The sequence below is a fragment of the Semicossyphus pulcher genome, unplaced genomic scaffold (genome assembly GCF_022749685.1).
Source record: "Semicossyphus pulcher isolate SPU_LCO1_2020_fin unplaced genomic scaffold, fSemPul1.0.p SCAF_3, whole genome shotgun sequence".
Lineage (NCBI taxonomy): Eukaryota > Metazoa > Chordata > Actinopteri > Labriformes > Labridae > Semicossyphus > Semicossyphus pulcher.
In genome coordinates this window covers 14076886-14093340 of record NW_027211704.1, presented here as the reverse complement: position 1 = coordinate 14093340, position 16455 = coordinate 14076886, and the positions used below count along the sequence as shown (strand labels likewise).

Below are 16455 nucleotides of genomic sequence, written 5' to 3'. Positions count from 1 at the left end.
TTATGAAAAACATAGATATCCCCTTTGGTTAAGGATTCTGGCCATAACACAAACAAAATTAGAAACACAGGGATGATATTACAGCTACAGCAGCAGGCAGGTTGTAATGTGCCCTTAACGGAAATTGAGAGAAAGAGGACAATGCTTCTTTCATATTCATTTAGCTCAAGTGCCCTCTAAACCTCTCCAACAGCTGGGAAAACATAAAAACAAAACAAAAAAATTCATCATCTCGCTACAGGCAATTCAAGCATTAATTGTCCTTCCATGATATAAATATCCAAATGATTCTTTCTGTGCTACACTTACTGAAACGGAGCCCGGAATGGGTAAAAAGTTAATGTAGACCTTGGATGTGTTTCAAAAACACACACAAAAAACACATTACGCCAAATAGTCTTTTTAATAGGAAATACTCCACTTAAACAATTCATGTGCCGTGTGCGCTGCAAACGAACTTCCTGTAAAATCCCCATCCACTGTCTGCTCTTTTAATCCTCTATCCCCTACAGTGGCGCTTCTACAAAGGAATAATCCACAACCGACAGGGGTCCCCTTGATCTCTTCTCGGGTACAATGGGCCAATGCAACAACAAAAGCTGAGGGATCAGGGGAACAAGGAAGCATGCATGGATTTTAACTTTTCTGGGTTAACACAATATTCATGATCCCATTCCCCGCAGATACTGGGCAACTTCGCTGCTGGCTCTTAAAAAAAAAAACGATTTGAAAACTGCTCTTTACTAAAACACCCTGGATCAAGGGTGGCTTTATGTCGTGCTATGTATAAACACCTTGCAGCCGGAGACGCAGTGCTCGAGTCCCTCGAAAAGACAGCGGGACTCAGGATTAATTTGATATATTTGATGTTTACCGTGTCAGCCAGAGACGAACAAAAACAGGCACTGTGGGGTGTGAGGATACATAAACAGGAATCATTTCATTCATCTCTGCAGTGAATATGTCATTAGGCTGTGTAGTCAACACTGTTCAGGAAATGTCTCAGAGGTGACCTGTGACTTAGATCAACTGTCTTCTAAACAGCACGTGCAAGATTATGGACTGCTGAGGTGTGGGCTGCGTGTAAATAATGGAATGGATTTGAGCGTATGACTGTATTAGCGAGCAGGATTAAATTTGTCAGTCATGGACTTGACTTAGACTAACCAATATGTCTGTACCAGTAAGTCCACAATATATCATACCCCAGAACGGAGCCCATTATGAATGTAATACTTTTATTATAAGGCAACAGAAAGCTGGCAATCATGAATGCATTTAAGGGATTTATGTTATATAGAGAAATTATTCATCTTATTCAAATAGAAAGTGGTCTTTGTGCACACTTTCTGTTGAGCCTTCATACAGAAAACATACAATGTTATCTATTATCAGCCGTTCAATTTGATTTGTGCTTGCTGGGAAGTTAGCCATAGTATTGCATTAATGTGCAAGATTTTCTGAAAATCTCAGTCAGCTTCATTATACAAGATATATCTTAAACACTAAAGCAAAATACCCCCAATAAGTATTGATATGAAGTAAAATCCTAGTGAGAATACAAATGGGATAGAAGAACATATAGTCCAACTTTAGCACATATAAGCTTTAAGAGTTGACAGACAAACCCAAGACTGAAACCCAAACTGGTGTTCATGTTTTAACTACTGAATCAAAATTAATTTGGAATTTAGACTAAAGAAACAACAACATGGATCTGGTTTGCTTTTGATGCTCATTTTTTTGCAACAAGTTGCCTGAACATGGAGTCTTGCATTGAGACAAATGTTTAGAGTCTAGAGGGCTAGATCAATAAATCAGGGAGGCCGATATTTGGGCCGATATCATGTTGCTGGTATATTGATATTATTGTATATGTCAGCTAATTAGTAGGGAATTTGACTTCATAGTGGTAACATTGCAATGTCTACCAAAGAGCACTGATGATCTAATTTGTTTGTATTTTGGTCAAAATTCATAAATTAAAATCTGAGGTCTCTGTATTAATATTGTTGTTATTGTTACACATTTAAATGTATATACAAGAACATTACTATAACCTAATATTTGCTATATGTTTTTTTAAGCTGCCAAATATTAATATTAGTATTGGCCGGGCTATATTATGTATAAATCAAGCTAATGGGGTTATTTCAGTCTATTTGCACCCACGCAGTTTTATCAGTTTTCAGTCTCTGACTGATTCTAGGACAAACATTTGAGCTCAGACTGCAACTGTGCAGGGTAAGCTGGATATTTATACAGTTTGGGAAAATATTGTTGATAAAGTAGTGCACACTTGAGGCAGTTGTACAATTGGTTATGACTTACTCTCGTCCCATTTTTATTTGGAGAAAATATATATTCTCTTTGGCAGAGCTGTCTGAAGTTCAATGCCTCCGGTTGCTTTGAAAATGTACCATTCCCCTGACCGACAAAGTGTGCTATATGGGCTACCACAATAAAAAACACAGAACTATTCCAGTTCTCCAGTGGGCAATTTCAACCCTCATTTCCTGGCTTTTCTTCTTCCTCCTCTTAAGTGAATTGTGGCAAACTACAAAAACCTTTTTCAGATGTTACTGAGATACAGCCTCACAAACGTGACTGACATACCCCACAAAAACAAGAAATCCCATAGGTCAGCTGTGTGCAGTCAGACTGAATGTTGACTGAAAACATAAAACTGGTGAATTAATAAAATCAAACAAACATGTTTGAAGTTTATCCTCAAAAACGCATGATGTAAAAAGCAAAGTCTACTGTAATAAATGTTTCCCAGGTCAGTTTTATTCCAGAAGTGTAATCTTTTGCTAATTTTCCAATAAAACACACATTACATCCTATTTACTGAGAGAGAGATAATTCTGCCTTTCAAGAAGAGAAAGGGAGGAGCAGCGCTAAAATCAGATAAGTGAGGGTTGCACAGCAGTCGATTAATCTGTCTCATCGCCATCCATCAGAATGACTATAATCCTCGTGGCTAAGCCTTTCCCACTGCAGCACTGCCACTCTATAAGGCCGAGGTGGACAAATTAAAAATAACTATACGTTTTAATATGTTGTAGATTGATTTATTTAAAACATTACACGTCACATTTGCAGCTATATCCAGCATTTGGCTCTGTAAGAACTGCTCATGCACTCACTGGGCTGCACGGCACATTTGTTCTCATGAAAATCTTTATAGGTGCTCTCGGGTAATTCATGCAGTATACCGACAGTTTTATATATGTATGATGGACAAAGATGAGTGGAGTTAAACTTGTGTTACAGCTACTCTTCCAGGAACATAACAAAAGAAAGTAGAATTTATCTGTAACCTTATTAGCAAAGGGAAACCCAGGTAGCCAATAACAGCTATCATGAAAAATAAGACAAAACTCCTCCGACTATCACTTTGTCTATCACTTCAACTATCAGCAAGACCCTCAATGCTAGAGTTGTTCCAAATCCGATAACAGTATCTGTACCGTCAACACCTTTAGGTACAGTCGATATCAGTATCTGTGCCGTCAACACCAGTAACGGTATAGATGATAACAATATTGATACCGTTGACACCAGTATCAGTACCATCGACACGACAGTGTCTGCACGTTGAAACCAGTATCGGCATAGTCAGTAACAATATCCTTGACACCAGTATCTGTACTGTTGACACCGGTATTGGTACAGTCATTAATAGTATCAGTACCATTGACACCAGTATCGGTACCATTGACATCAGTATCTGCACTGTCGACACCAGTATCTGTATCATCGACATGACTGTAAACACTAGTATCGGTATAGTCGATAACAGTATCGGTACCGTTGACACCAGTATCTGCACTGTCGACACCAGTATCTGTATCATCGACATGACTGTAAACACTAGTATCGGTATAGTCGATAACAGTATCGGTACCATTGACATCAGTATCTGCACTGTCGACACCAGTATCTGTATCATCGACATGACTGCAAACACTAGTATCGGTATAGTCGATAACAGTATCGGTACCGTTGACACCAGTATCTGTACTGTTGACACCAGTATCTGTATCATCGACATGACTGCAAACACTAGTATCGGTATAGTCGATAACAGTATCGGTACCGTTGACACCAGTATCTGTACTGTCGACACCAGTATCGGTATAGTCAATAACAGTATCGGTACCGTTGACACCAGTATTGGTACAGTCGTTAACAGTATCGGTATAGTCAATAACAGTATCGGTACCGTTGACACCAGTATTGGTACAGTCGACAACACAATCTGTACTGTCAACACCATTGGCCAATGTCATGCCTAAATTGGGTATTGGTGAGTATATCAGTAAATTAACATATTTCATTTGCCCCCCAAAAAATACATAATCTGGATTCAGGTCAATTACCATCTGAGAATAGCTAACAACAACAGTGCAGTTCTAGTGGAGAGTGTAATGTTAGTCAAAGCTAGTGTTAGCAACGTGTGTTATAACAGTAACCGTACCCAGCAGCTCTCAGATGTGATGGTGAACTAAAACTCTATTCACAATTATAATAACACGGCTGATGTTGGTCACAAACTTGATTTATTTTTTATCTGTTTTGGCCCAAAGTTTAAAAGCTGAGCCACTGATCTATCCGGCTTCATCTACACTCTAAACAAAGACACACTCCTTGGTAAATACAATATCATGAAAACCTGATAGAACACAAAACAACACCCCTGCAAACAAACCCTACCTCTGCTGAGATTGTGAGGATCTATATTTGTGATTACTTCATTTTTCAGCCTTTAGCTTGTCCTGTTCCTGTTGTGGATTGCGTTATATAGGTTTGCTGTTTGTTGTTTGTATCTTTGCAGGGATTTTGTTACCTTGAAATAAATATAACTTCATGATGGGAAGCAGATGTGTATTTATACACCAGGGCCAAACCCTCGTGGAACGCAGAGAGGACTCAGATGGACATAAGTGCCTAAACAAACAGTATAGACTGATTCATCTGGCGGCCTGTTTACTGTAGGAAGAGACAAATTATAATTTGAAGAGATGAGGAGGGGGAAGTGGCTCATTTGTGTAGTTTGGTGTCCTTGAAGGATTCACACAAGGATTTGCATTTGCAGTGTGTGTACAGTAACTGTTTACTGTACACATTAATATGAACATGTACAGTAAACAGTCATCTCCAGGCACTTCAGCAAATATGGCAGCAAAACAACAAGCATACAGCCTGAGAAGTTAAACAAGAATTCATCTTGGTGTAGACATGTCCACGGTTTTTGTTCTGATATGTTAAAATGACAATAAGACTACATTTACCACCTTGCTTTACAAAATTCAGATCAGTTTCAATTTTATTCTGCTTCCTTCAAAGTGTTTTTAATGATTCAAGGAAGTCTATTGTCATTCAAGAACATGTTGGAACATGTAAAGGAACAACATTAGGTACTAGGTAGGTGTTGTTATGAGGGGTGGGACAAAATATCGATACAGCAAAAACATGGCGCTCTGAACAGATTTCCCTGCGATTTTGACTCATCGCATCACTACTTCAAGACTCCTAGTGCTAATGGCATGAGTAAGTGTAACGTGGATGGAAATGAATTGGCCAAAGAAGAAGTTAGTAACAAATTGTGATGTATCATTATATGATTGTCTTGCAATATGACAATTACGACAGAATCACTGTATTGTGATACTATGGTTATCGTGGGCCGTATCACGCATCGTACCTTGAGTTGCCCTGCAATTCCCACCCCTAGCAAGCCGATAAAACACCCCCTCCAGTGAAAATCAAGTGTTTAACCTTGTGAACATCTCCATGTGGCGTTCTTCATGTGCTTCAAGACATATCAGGGACAACATAAGCAGTCATCTCCATGGCTGGGCCTGTCTGCTTTTAAACTGCAGTGTACCAAGGACAGGCTGAACAACAGGTTTTCAGATTGGTAGGGTTTGTGATGTCACAAACCTGAGGAGCCAATCCCGTTAATGGACGGGGTGACGCTAGACATATCATTATGTGTAACCTATGGCAAGAACTACATTTCAAGCTAGCTTAGTTTCAACAAGTTGCCACTAAACGATGGCAGTTGGATGGAGTTCTCGGCTGTTATTTTACGAAAGGAGAAATGTAGTACATAGTGGGCGGGGCCTATACGATTCAGGAATTTTTAATGAAGGAGAAGGAGGAGATGCCTTAGGAGGATTTTTACAAGGTAATTAAACATATTATGAAGAAAAAAAATCAGACACAATTTATTATTTCAAGCAGAGCATTTGATATGTCTTAAATCATGACTGGAGCTGGTCTTTAAGAATCTGTACCGTCGACACCAGTATCGATATAGTCAATAACAGTATCGGTACCGTCAACACCAGGATCCCCATGGCCACCGTGAGGATAACCATCGGTGTATGACTGTGCGTGTGAAATGGTAAATGTGACAATTTGACACTTTGAGTAGTCCGAAAAAGACTAATAAAGCGATATATATCAGTCCATTTACAATTCCATTTTATGAACAAAAATCTTTTAATTCTTAACTTAACGTAATAAAAACCACACAAAAAAATATATCAGTGGAAACACAGGTTAAAAGATGAACCATCACATCTACTTTCAGATTCAATTATTCCTTTTAGTGATATATGATCTATGCCAGAACTGAAACTGAAATGACTGATGTTTATATTGTCCGTAGTGTTTGTAAATCCTTCCTGTTCTTGGCTCACTCCTGTTTGATGTGACACCACTCTCCGCCATCCACTTGTTTTAAGTAAAACAGGCACATGTTTCTTTCAATAAGGCACTTTCAGTTCCAGGCGTCATCCCATTAACCTTGGGATAAACAGCCGTGCCTGTGCTGCCATGGCAATGCTGACAGAATGGAGATTGCCTTGTCATTTCCGTTGTGTCCCTCTGAGAGAAAAGCATCCGTGCTGTATGCCGCCTGGCAGACATCCCAGAATTGGCACTCTAGCACTTGCAAAAAAAAATCTACGCTGATCAGTCCATATGTATGAGTGGCACCGACAACAAAACATGACCGGCAGATATGAGGCTCAGTGCACAGGCAGCCTTCACTGTGAGAGGGGTCGCAGCAGTCTCCAGGGAGCAGTGGTACAGTAAAGAGAGATCCAGACGTGTGTATGCTGCAGGATAATGTCGGTGAATGCAGGAGATTCGGATAAATTTCAAAATTCATGCCGTCAGTTTCAATATGCAGACAACACTACAGATGGCGGAGACACAGGCGGGCAGCACAGGGGAGCATCAAATGTCCAGGTGACGGGCAAAGGGCTCGAGAATGAGGGGACGAGCCAAAAGGATCAGCTCAGTCTGTTATCACTCTACTGACGAAGAGCTTATGACAGATGTTTAGAAACAGACTAAAGGTACATCAAATCAGCCATCACACCATGAAAAATAACCTCATGTTACACACATTTATTTGGTTAAAGAAAACAAAGGCGATCTGTTAAAATACACACCCAAACAGTCTGTTGTTGAGATCTAAGAAAGAGCTTGTGGCCAAACTTCCTGTTTAACTCTAACATGATTAAAGTTGTTGTTCACACCTCAGCGCTAGAGTTATGAGGCTGAGGCTGAATATGGCCTCGCTAATGTCATCCTGAGGCGATCCTGAACGACTGATGGAAATGTTGCTGATATCAAACAAAAAAGTTGTTGCGGTATTTCACACAAGAACAAAGTTGTAAGCAGATATGCCGACAGATAGACTGAAAGACTTAAACTCGGTATGAGAATGCATTCAGCTTTTGGATATCTGGATAAGGAATAACTCCCAAGGTTTAAGTGGTTCATGATCAGAAGGTGATCACATCTGCCTGATGACATCTGGATGCGTTGGATCTTACGTACGTGCTGACATCTGTACATACGTCACCATTCTGCTCTGACTGCAGGTTCCGTTCTGGAGGACAGCGATCAGATCTCAATGAGGATAACAAAAACCCATTAAAAATATAAGTGTAAACTCTCAGGCAAGATCATCTCTTTTGTTATGCAGATAATGATTCCTGATAAAGATTGTGTTTTTTAATGGCAGTTGTAAATGGGGTGAAATTACCCTTAAAGGCACTGCATTTCTTCTTCATCTTTTCGCAGATAAGCACATGTGCCTCAAACACACCTTCTCTGCTACCAAACCTCTCCTGACAGATATCCTTACATAACTTAACAGCAGATCCGATTTATTATCAACTAATAATAATGATTCTGCACATTGTAAGGTGCCATAACTGTATATGTAGAAAGCATCCTGGTGTTTCTATTAGGAACGAATTCAACTTATTTCAGCTCTGTCTCCTGTAAGCTGCAGCACCAGAGTCCCTTTTGCACAACGCAAGCCGACAGACTTGTTCCCTTCCTCCAGCATCACTTGGTTCGCACCGTGTCCTTCAGACCTCTTTACACGCTTCCTGGCAGCTCTGTGACCTAATGGCTGCGATGTGATGAAGGAGAGGGAGAGAGCTCGGAGCACGCCTGAATCTACTGTGAGGGGGGAGAAAAAAAAAAAAAAAGAGGAGAGCAGACTCAAGTCTTGTGAACGCCGTAGACTGCGAGCCTTAAACATTAAAGACACAGACTCCCAATCTGCAGCAGGTATAACGAGCGGCGAGGGACGGATGCCTTTGGTTTCATAATTTCATGATTCACTAAAACCATGAGTCAGGCTCAATCTAACACTTTTCTTTCCTGTGCCACGAGGGATTTTAGGTTTCACTGTAAGATGTATGACAATGGGCGAGTGCACGCAACCACTATCAAAGTGAGGAAAATCATCCTGGCAAAATTGGGGCAGCCAATTTTGGTGACTGACTGTTCCTGAGTATAAATGAGGTCATGCTGCCAAAACTACAAAACGTTACACCAGAGTGAAACGTGTGACTTACTGGCCTTTTTTTTTTTTTGCCGTCATAATCCTTCAAAAAGTATTTTTATTGATAAAAATTGTGAGTCTTAAAACGTCAACAAACCCAAAGAAGTCTCGCCGAGACAAACAATGGAGGCTGTCAGGTAAAGGACAGGCTGTTTATGAAATGAGTCATCAATTGCAACAATTAGCCTTCCATCTCCTGTGTGTGTGATTTTGTATTCATAGGGAGCTGTTCTTTCAAAGGAGTTTCTTGTCAGATTCTTTTACTGGCCGGTCTGCATAAGACGCCTCAATTATCAGTGAACCATGAAGGTAAAAACCATAATGCCCTCAGTGGGCGTCAGCAGGCTTCAAAGACAAGTGAGGGAATATGCGATGAAGAACAGGGAATAATTCTTACCCGGGAATTATAAAACGAGGGAAATAATGGCAGCGCCTGCTTCGGTGCTTATAAGCGCTGCTTTTTTTCTCCCCTCAACATTGTCCGACGTCCCCCTTCTCAGAGGAGATCTAAGGGAGCAGGTACTCAATATATCAGCGCAGTTTGCCAGAATGAAAAAAGGCATGTGAGGGCACTGCGGGGGACGGGGAGGGTGATGCATGAGTGAATCTTCAGTTACACTTCACCAAATTAAAGGTGCATTTATTTGACCTTGTCAGTGCTGTCAGGAACAAAGAGGTAGAGGATAAAGGTAAGTGAGTAACAACAGCAAAAATAATCTCTTTGTGTTCTTTCACTTTCTTTTATAGACAGTGAAAGTTAAGCCTGGGGAGTTTATGCCTGTTTTATGATGCTGTCCAATGAGTGTGGAAGGTAAAATTAGACAATTGATGCAATGAAGTCCCCAGTGTGAGCTATACTGACTGATAGAGCCGAGTTGTCCTGCTTGCAGAGCCGTTCAGGCAGCGCCTAAATGTTCCAGGATGCATTGCACTTGGGCAAACCGCAGCCTCTGTCTCACTCCTCAGCATTTCTTTGGCTGTAAACTCGGATCAAATAAATACAGCTGAATACTCAAGTCAGCCAGAACGCTGCCTTGTCTGCCTTTTTCGAAGGGTAGATTCACAGCTAGTTTGCAACACAAGCCAAGATGGAGGCTGGAAATTAAAGCTGGAACAGCCTGTAGTTCTTTCAGGTCACCGACTGTCTTGTGATGTTGCTGGTGGTCGGAAGATTTAAGATTCAGCTGCTTCAAGACACACATAACATCCTAACATCTTCAGGTGCTTTTTAACACTATATAGCTAACACACAGAGAGATATAAGGTGAAAGAAATGGTAAAAGATTCCCTTCAATTAAGAAAATATTTGGTCAGTAGGAGAAAAAAGTATCTATAAGACAGCTTATAATCGTATGTTGTAAAAAGAAGGCCTGTATCTGTATTACAGTGAACACAGATGTGCGCATGTGCAATAGTCACATCGCAGGACGTGCTATAGTGAAGCAAACTGATGGAAACAAGTCATACTGCTACTTTAGTGTTGCTTGATGCAAAACGAAAACTCGCCAGTTCCTCATTTTCCCCGACTTATCTACAGGAATCCCGTCTGATATCACATTAGTGCAGCTCTTCTGACGGCTGTGCGTGCAGACTCTGTGCGTCACCTGCCTGTAAACAGTAAACATGTGATTCGGGTGTTATTTCAAAAAGTAGAAGTGAAGGTCTTTTTCAGCAAAATATTTTCACGCTCCTTTTTTCCTCCTCGGCCATTTTGAAGTTACAATATGCTTAGCCACCCATGTCATAGCTAGCAGTTAGCTGAGATGCCCCTATTTGTTCTCAAAGTAATCTCTATTTACAAAATCATATAGAAATGTAGAATCTGTAGGCAGGGACGTTTTTAGTGCTCTGGTTTCCGTTTTTGGTACGTTAGCAGTCAGAGTATTGTTAACCAATCACGTAGCAGCAGGTTTCCTCGTATGTAGGAGAAACAGTCCGTGTGGAGAAGGTAAGCCGTTGAATCCCATCTGACTATGATTTAGCTTCTTATTTATCTCCATAAACAGATATCTGCATGAAAGTTCAGCTGCTCTAGATAGGGGCTGATGGGTTCCAAGACTGTTCTCAAAGGTATGAATGTAATGCTAAATGATAGCTCTGTAGCGTTAGCTAGCGCCTTATTATTAACGAACTATAGTCCCCTGGTCAATGCTGAAAACCTGGACCAACTGCTCAAACCGTAGCCAAATATTTTGATTTCAAATCTGTTGCATTATACATCCCAGTCTCATCGTAGATTACAATATTATCATTTGCTCAGCGTGAATTAAGAACAGTGGTGACACTACAGCCGACAAAGGTCAGTTTTAACATAATGGAATTGGATAAGTGAGCCGACAGCTGCAACATAATGACTGAAAAAAAGGAAGAAAAGATATTACAGGCTATTTCTTTACAGATCTTATTCTTTCATCTGTCAAACCCCCAAACTTCCATCCTTTGTAGGCCTTTCACAACACTAACACTTGATAAATACTCGCCTGATATTTCCAGAAGCACTACAGTATCAGCTTCCTTGAAGTTTGTGCAACAACAGCTGTGACAGGTGATTAAAGGTGTAGCTGCTCTGGGAGATAGCTGGCAGGAGCTTCAGATAAGAGAACTACTTTCACCCCGAGTGCAACGCCGAAGCCAAAGTGACAGGAAACACAGACGATCCCATGAATCATCAGATCCAATAGATCATCAATAATCCTCTGCTATCTCCGGCATCACAATGGAGCTCCACACAGTCATTTTGCTGATGCTGTGTCGCCCGCTGACCCGCGTCAGTAAGGTCAGATTGGTTTTATATAACAGGCCCGCAGTTAGATTTGGATGACGACTGATATGATGGGACATTAGTTATGTTTACTGGTTCTGGATTCGTGAGCCAGATATCAGGGCCTCAGACTGCTTCCTGGGCTGGTCCAAAATGGTACTTCACTTAGATATTAATCTGCTTTATTAGTCTGGAAGAGCTGCAATCATCTATCATCTGCAGCAACTATAACCCTTCTAGCAGACTCAAGCTGTAATGTGCTGCGGCTGGAGATTGTGGGCCAAATTAATCTGTTGTATGGTCACATTCTTCAAGCACAAACACACTTTCTGCGCCTGCGTTCCACACACAGAGTGCCTCGAATGGAGCTCAACTTTTTCTCAAAAGCCCTGCTCTCTACAAAACAGTTCCGTCTGATCCTCTTTGTCTTGAAGTCATGGGCGTCTGTCTGAAAAGAAGAGCGGTCATCTCAGCAGACCCGATAAAGCCAAACAGTATCAAGGAAAATCTTTTCAACTTCTAGCAGCTTCTCTCAAGCATTTCATGGCCATCTAATGACCAATTAGCAGCACTGAAGCCGACTGTTCTAAAGAGAGGAGGGGAGGTTGAAATTCTTATCTCCAGAGAAGCTAATAATCACAACCCAGAGAGTGACGAGGCCATAACACAGAGTTATGGTGGGGAGAGGCTCAGTGAAGCCTGTTCACAAGACGAGACAATGTGTTTGTCGAGAGACAGAACTTTCAGAGAGTGAGACAAAAGTGGTTTGACCCTTATTAACCTCACAAACTGTTTACTACAGTCCTACAGCAATACAAGAGTGCAGGTTTAATGACAAACCCTTTTAATTGCTACGAGTGGACAAAACACAATGAAAGAAGTCTAGATGCAACCAAGCTGGAGATACACTTTGTATTCCGCTCCACAGGCAGGCACACGAACGCAACCAAACACTCTTACTTTACCTGGAAATGAGCAGCGTTTGATGTCAAACAATCTAATCTGGAGACTTTTCCTGTCTGTCAGACAAAAAGAGAAATTAATGTTGATTGTGTTTGGTTCCTCTTAGGCACGGGAAACTAGGGAAACAAAATGGAAGGAGGCCTGTTTAATGCCTTCAAGTGTTGAAGACACCTGAGAAAATGGAGGATTTGCCTGCATAGTAAATATTAAACAGTGCTTGAATAGAACATCACTTACAACAGAATAGAGCAACACTTTGAATAATTCAACCAGGCAGCATCTATGAGCATTATAGTTCTAGTTACTGAGAAGAAGTTGTTTCATCCAAAGAAAGGAAAGGAAATATATTCTGTAATGCAACCCAATGTGGAGCTGTGGTTAGTGCTGTCGACTCACAGCTAGGAGGTTCCTGGTTCAAATCCCGGTTTGGCCTTAGGGGGCCTTTCTGCGGGGGGCTTGCATGTCCTCCCCATGCTTGCGTGAGTTCCCTCCAGGTACCCTGGCTTCCTCCCACAGTGCCAAAGACATGCTCGTTAGCTTCATTTGCAATTTGTCTAAACAGACATCTGCATGCTAACAGCTAACAATCTGTTCTAAAATTTCAGATAAATTCCCCTTGACGCTGTGTCACGAAAGCCATTCAGCATTCAGATTTCCCGACTTCATCGAACGCATCAGATCGAGCCGACATCCGACAGACCTGACAAAGCTTCATTTTGACTTTTTACTAATCTGCATCATGATGTTGACATTTCAGCAAAGGTAAGACCCGTTAATTAAAGTAAATTACAAACAATGCAGCACGCGGAAAAGGAAGTAATTTATCGCTGTCCGCCGGCTACATGCCCCGGCATGTTCCACGTTGTCCCCAGAGGCTATATCGCCGTCAGACTATAGCTGATAGGATCCGAGAATAGGTTGATTGGTGACTCTAAAAATGCCAGTAGGTGTTAGCGTGTAAAAGGTTGTCTGTCTCTGTCAGCTCTGTGATTGACTGGCGATCAGGCCAGGGTGTAACCCCGCCTCTCGCCCAATGACAGCTGGGATAGGCTCCCTTTTGGTTGCAAATCCTTCTGCATCCAGTCAGTGTTAAAATCTAGATTGTGTAGACATGAAAAGACACTCTGTACCCTGCATACAGCCATCTTCACTTATTATTTGTTTTAGTGGCTTTTTGCCATCATCAGCAAGTGAAAGGCATGCTCATTTGGACCGATGTGGAATGATATGGCCAGTCCAGAGCACTCTCCTGTTTGCCCAGAAGAAAATATAGCTGGTGGTCTGTTCAGATACAATCATGGTTTGAGTCTGCTGTCCTTAAATTGGTGGATTATTTACTCAAAGCGTTATCTACACTGTCACGCAACATGGACACCCTCAAACATCCCTAGCGCTGAAAAACCAGCAATTAAAGCTGATAGTATTTGTTGAAACAGCCAAACCCAATGTCCCAAGGACCGCAGCCAAAACAATGAGAAAACACTGCGCTGATACAGTCGGATGGCACTTAAAATTTTAATCTAATTTGCGTCAGTTCCGATTTTAGGTTACACAACGGTTTCTTTGAGGCGTTATCTTTACCCAGACATGTTTCATTACGCAATTAACGACATGACCTCATACCCCTCGCTCCCTCCACCCAGCCATCCAAGATCCGGGCTTCACTTCCAGCCCATGTCTACAGGAGAGGGTGGAGGACAAGGCAAACAATCTAGCCGTCTCTGCATGTATATACAATGTGTCCCAGTACATGCATTGGAAAACAAAGGGCCCTTAACATGAAGTCAGCTCCTTAAATAAACTGTGTATTTACAAGTTGATAATTCATGTAACTTCAGTTAGAATTAAATTGTTGATGGTTGCTCTTCACAAATCAGTAATCATCTTTCAACCAATGTATGCATTAAGAATTAAAAGAGACCGAGTAGAGGAAGGTGATTAAACCTTTTTGTTAGGCCTTGGAAAACTGTCTTTAAAAGGTCAAATAACACCAGAATAATTACTAAAGAAATTAAATAAACTAAATATGCTCACTGTCTCTGAGCATGTTTGAGTGGCAGGCCATACATCCATTGATTTCAGGTGGTCCTGGGTTCTGAGAAGTAGGCATCTGATAAGAATGGCGCCACTGCCGTCTCAGAGCCGGAGCTCAATCTTTAATCAGGGGTCATTGTGTTCCACACAGCGGCCCCGAACACATAAAAGCAGGTAGAGGAAGTGCTAAATCATACAGGCATTGGGGTCTAATTGGCCACCAGAATGAGCTCAAGCCAAAATATTGTTTTCCCTTGGCGCTATCTGCTTCCATCTCGTGGACTTTCATAGAAACTGTGGCTTCCTGTTCTTGGGTGTTGGCCGCTGCAGAAGTACAACATCCCCTCGTCTGTAAAAATAATCTCCAGGACCTTGTGTGAAGAAAAAGAGGGACAGAAATACATTCTGTCCCATGAGGAGGAGCTTCCCCTCAAATTCAAAAACGTTAACAGTTTCCTCTTCAGTTTGGCGAGGAGCCAACATCCCTACAAGTGTTTCAGAACAGTCACTTGTGAGGGGATCTCTGAACGGTCAGATAGGTTTCATTAATTCTCTTTAACTTACATAAAGCAAGTAGCTACTGTGCTACATCGAGCTTCTGCAAAACTGTGTCGACTTTAAACACGGCTGAAAGTTTTGCTACAGAGTGGTTCATTTGTTTTAAGTGAAGCGAGTCAGTAACAAAAGCATCAGTATACTTTGTAATAAAGCTTCATTGCAGATTCAAACAGGCCTGCACACAGCTTAAATAAGTCAATACTCTCCGGCCTTGTTAGACTCATTTTAAGTTTGCACATTTCTGTTCTGAATGCATTGAGTGTTACAAAACTAACTTGTGCTGCGTGCCAGAGGAAGACTTGATGGGTGCAGTTTGCGAGGCCGCCGCTCTCTACGTGTCCCTGTTTGTTCTGCCTCACAGCACAGCTGCTGTTGTGCGCCAGGCGGGTCAGGTGATTGGAGAAGCGGCAGCAGGTGGACGGCTCGCTCTGTCAGATCAAACAGCTGCAGACTGCAGCATCTTTCTGCACTTACGTCCACACGGTAATTAGCTTACCTTGGATGTAAACTTTTCAAAGCAGAGAGAAACGGGTGTGGCCTGAGTGATTATAGCCCACCGTGCGAGTCCCGACGCTTAGTGTTTGAGAGATACCGGCCCTGTGTAGACATGTTTTAAACATATTCTTTTATCATATTGTGGTTTGTAAAGCTGAAATGTGTTATCTCTTTATTTTTCATATATAACTCACTGTAAATAACACCGGGTAAACGGTCTCATACAACTGTTAGCTCTGCTTCCTCTAGAGAATCTAACCAGTTCACTGCTGCTGCTTCCTGTTTTACTTTTCCTTCCCAGCCTGATGTTATACTTTACAAAGATGTGTTTTTACAAGATCATGGTCAGCATTGAGTTAGACCTCACACATCTCACCCCTGACTATGTAGTTATCCATTTCATAGTGTCTCTGTTTTTACATAAAATGCAGGAAGAGCGATGTCTGTCAGCATCCATCCATTCATTACGCCTTATCCTGCTCAGGGTGGCAGGGGGCTGGAACTGATCCCAGCTGTCATTGGGCGAGAGGCGGGGTACACCCTGGACCGATCGCCAGTCAATCACGGGGCTGACACATGGAGACAGACAACCTTTCACGCTCACAATTTAGAGTCACCGATGAACCTCATGAGCATGTGTTTAGACTGTAACATGGACTGTACTTATGTAGTGCTTTTCTAGTCTTACAACCACTCAGAGCTGCTTTTACACTACGTGTCACATTCACCCATTTGCACTGATGGCAGAGGCTGCTACGTG

At 41.7% G+C, this 16455-nt stretch overlaps 1 protein-coding gene across 1 annotated transcript in view; it reads right to left on the bottom strand.

The window, feature by feature from the left end:
- The window catches only part of ca16b (carbonic anhydrase XVI b), a 111507-nt gene that overhangs the window by 52706 nt on the left and 42346 nt on the right, over window positions 1–16455 (bottom strand). The gene's annotated exons all lie outside the window — the stretch shown is intronic.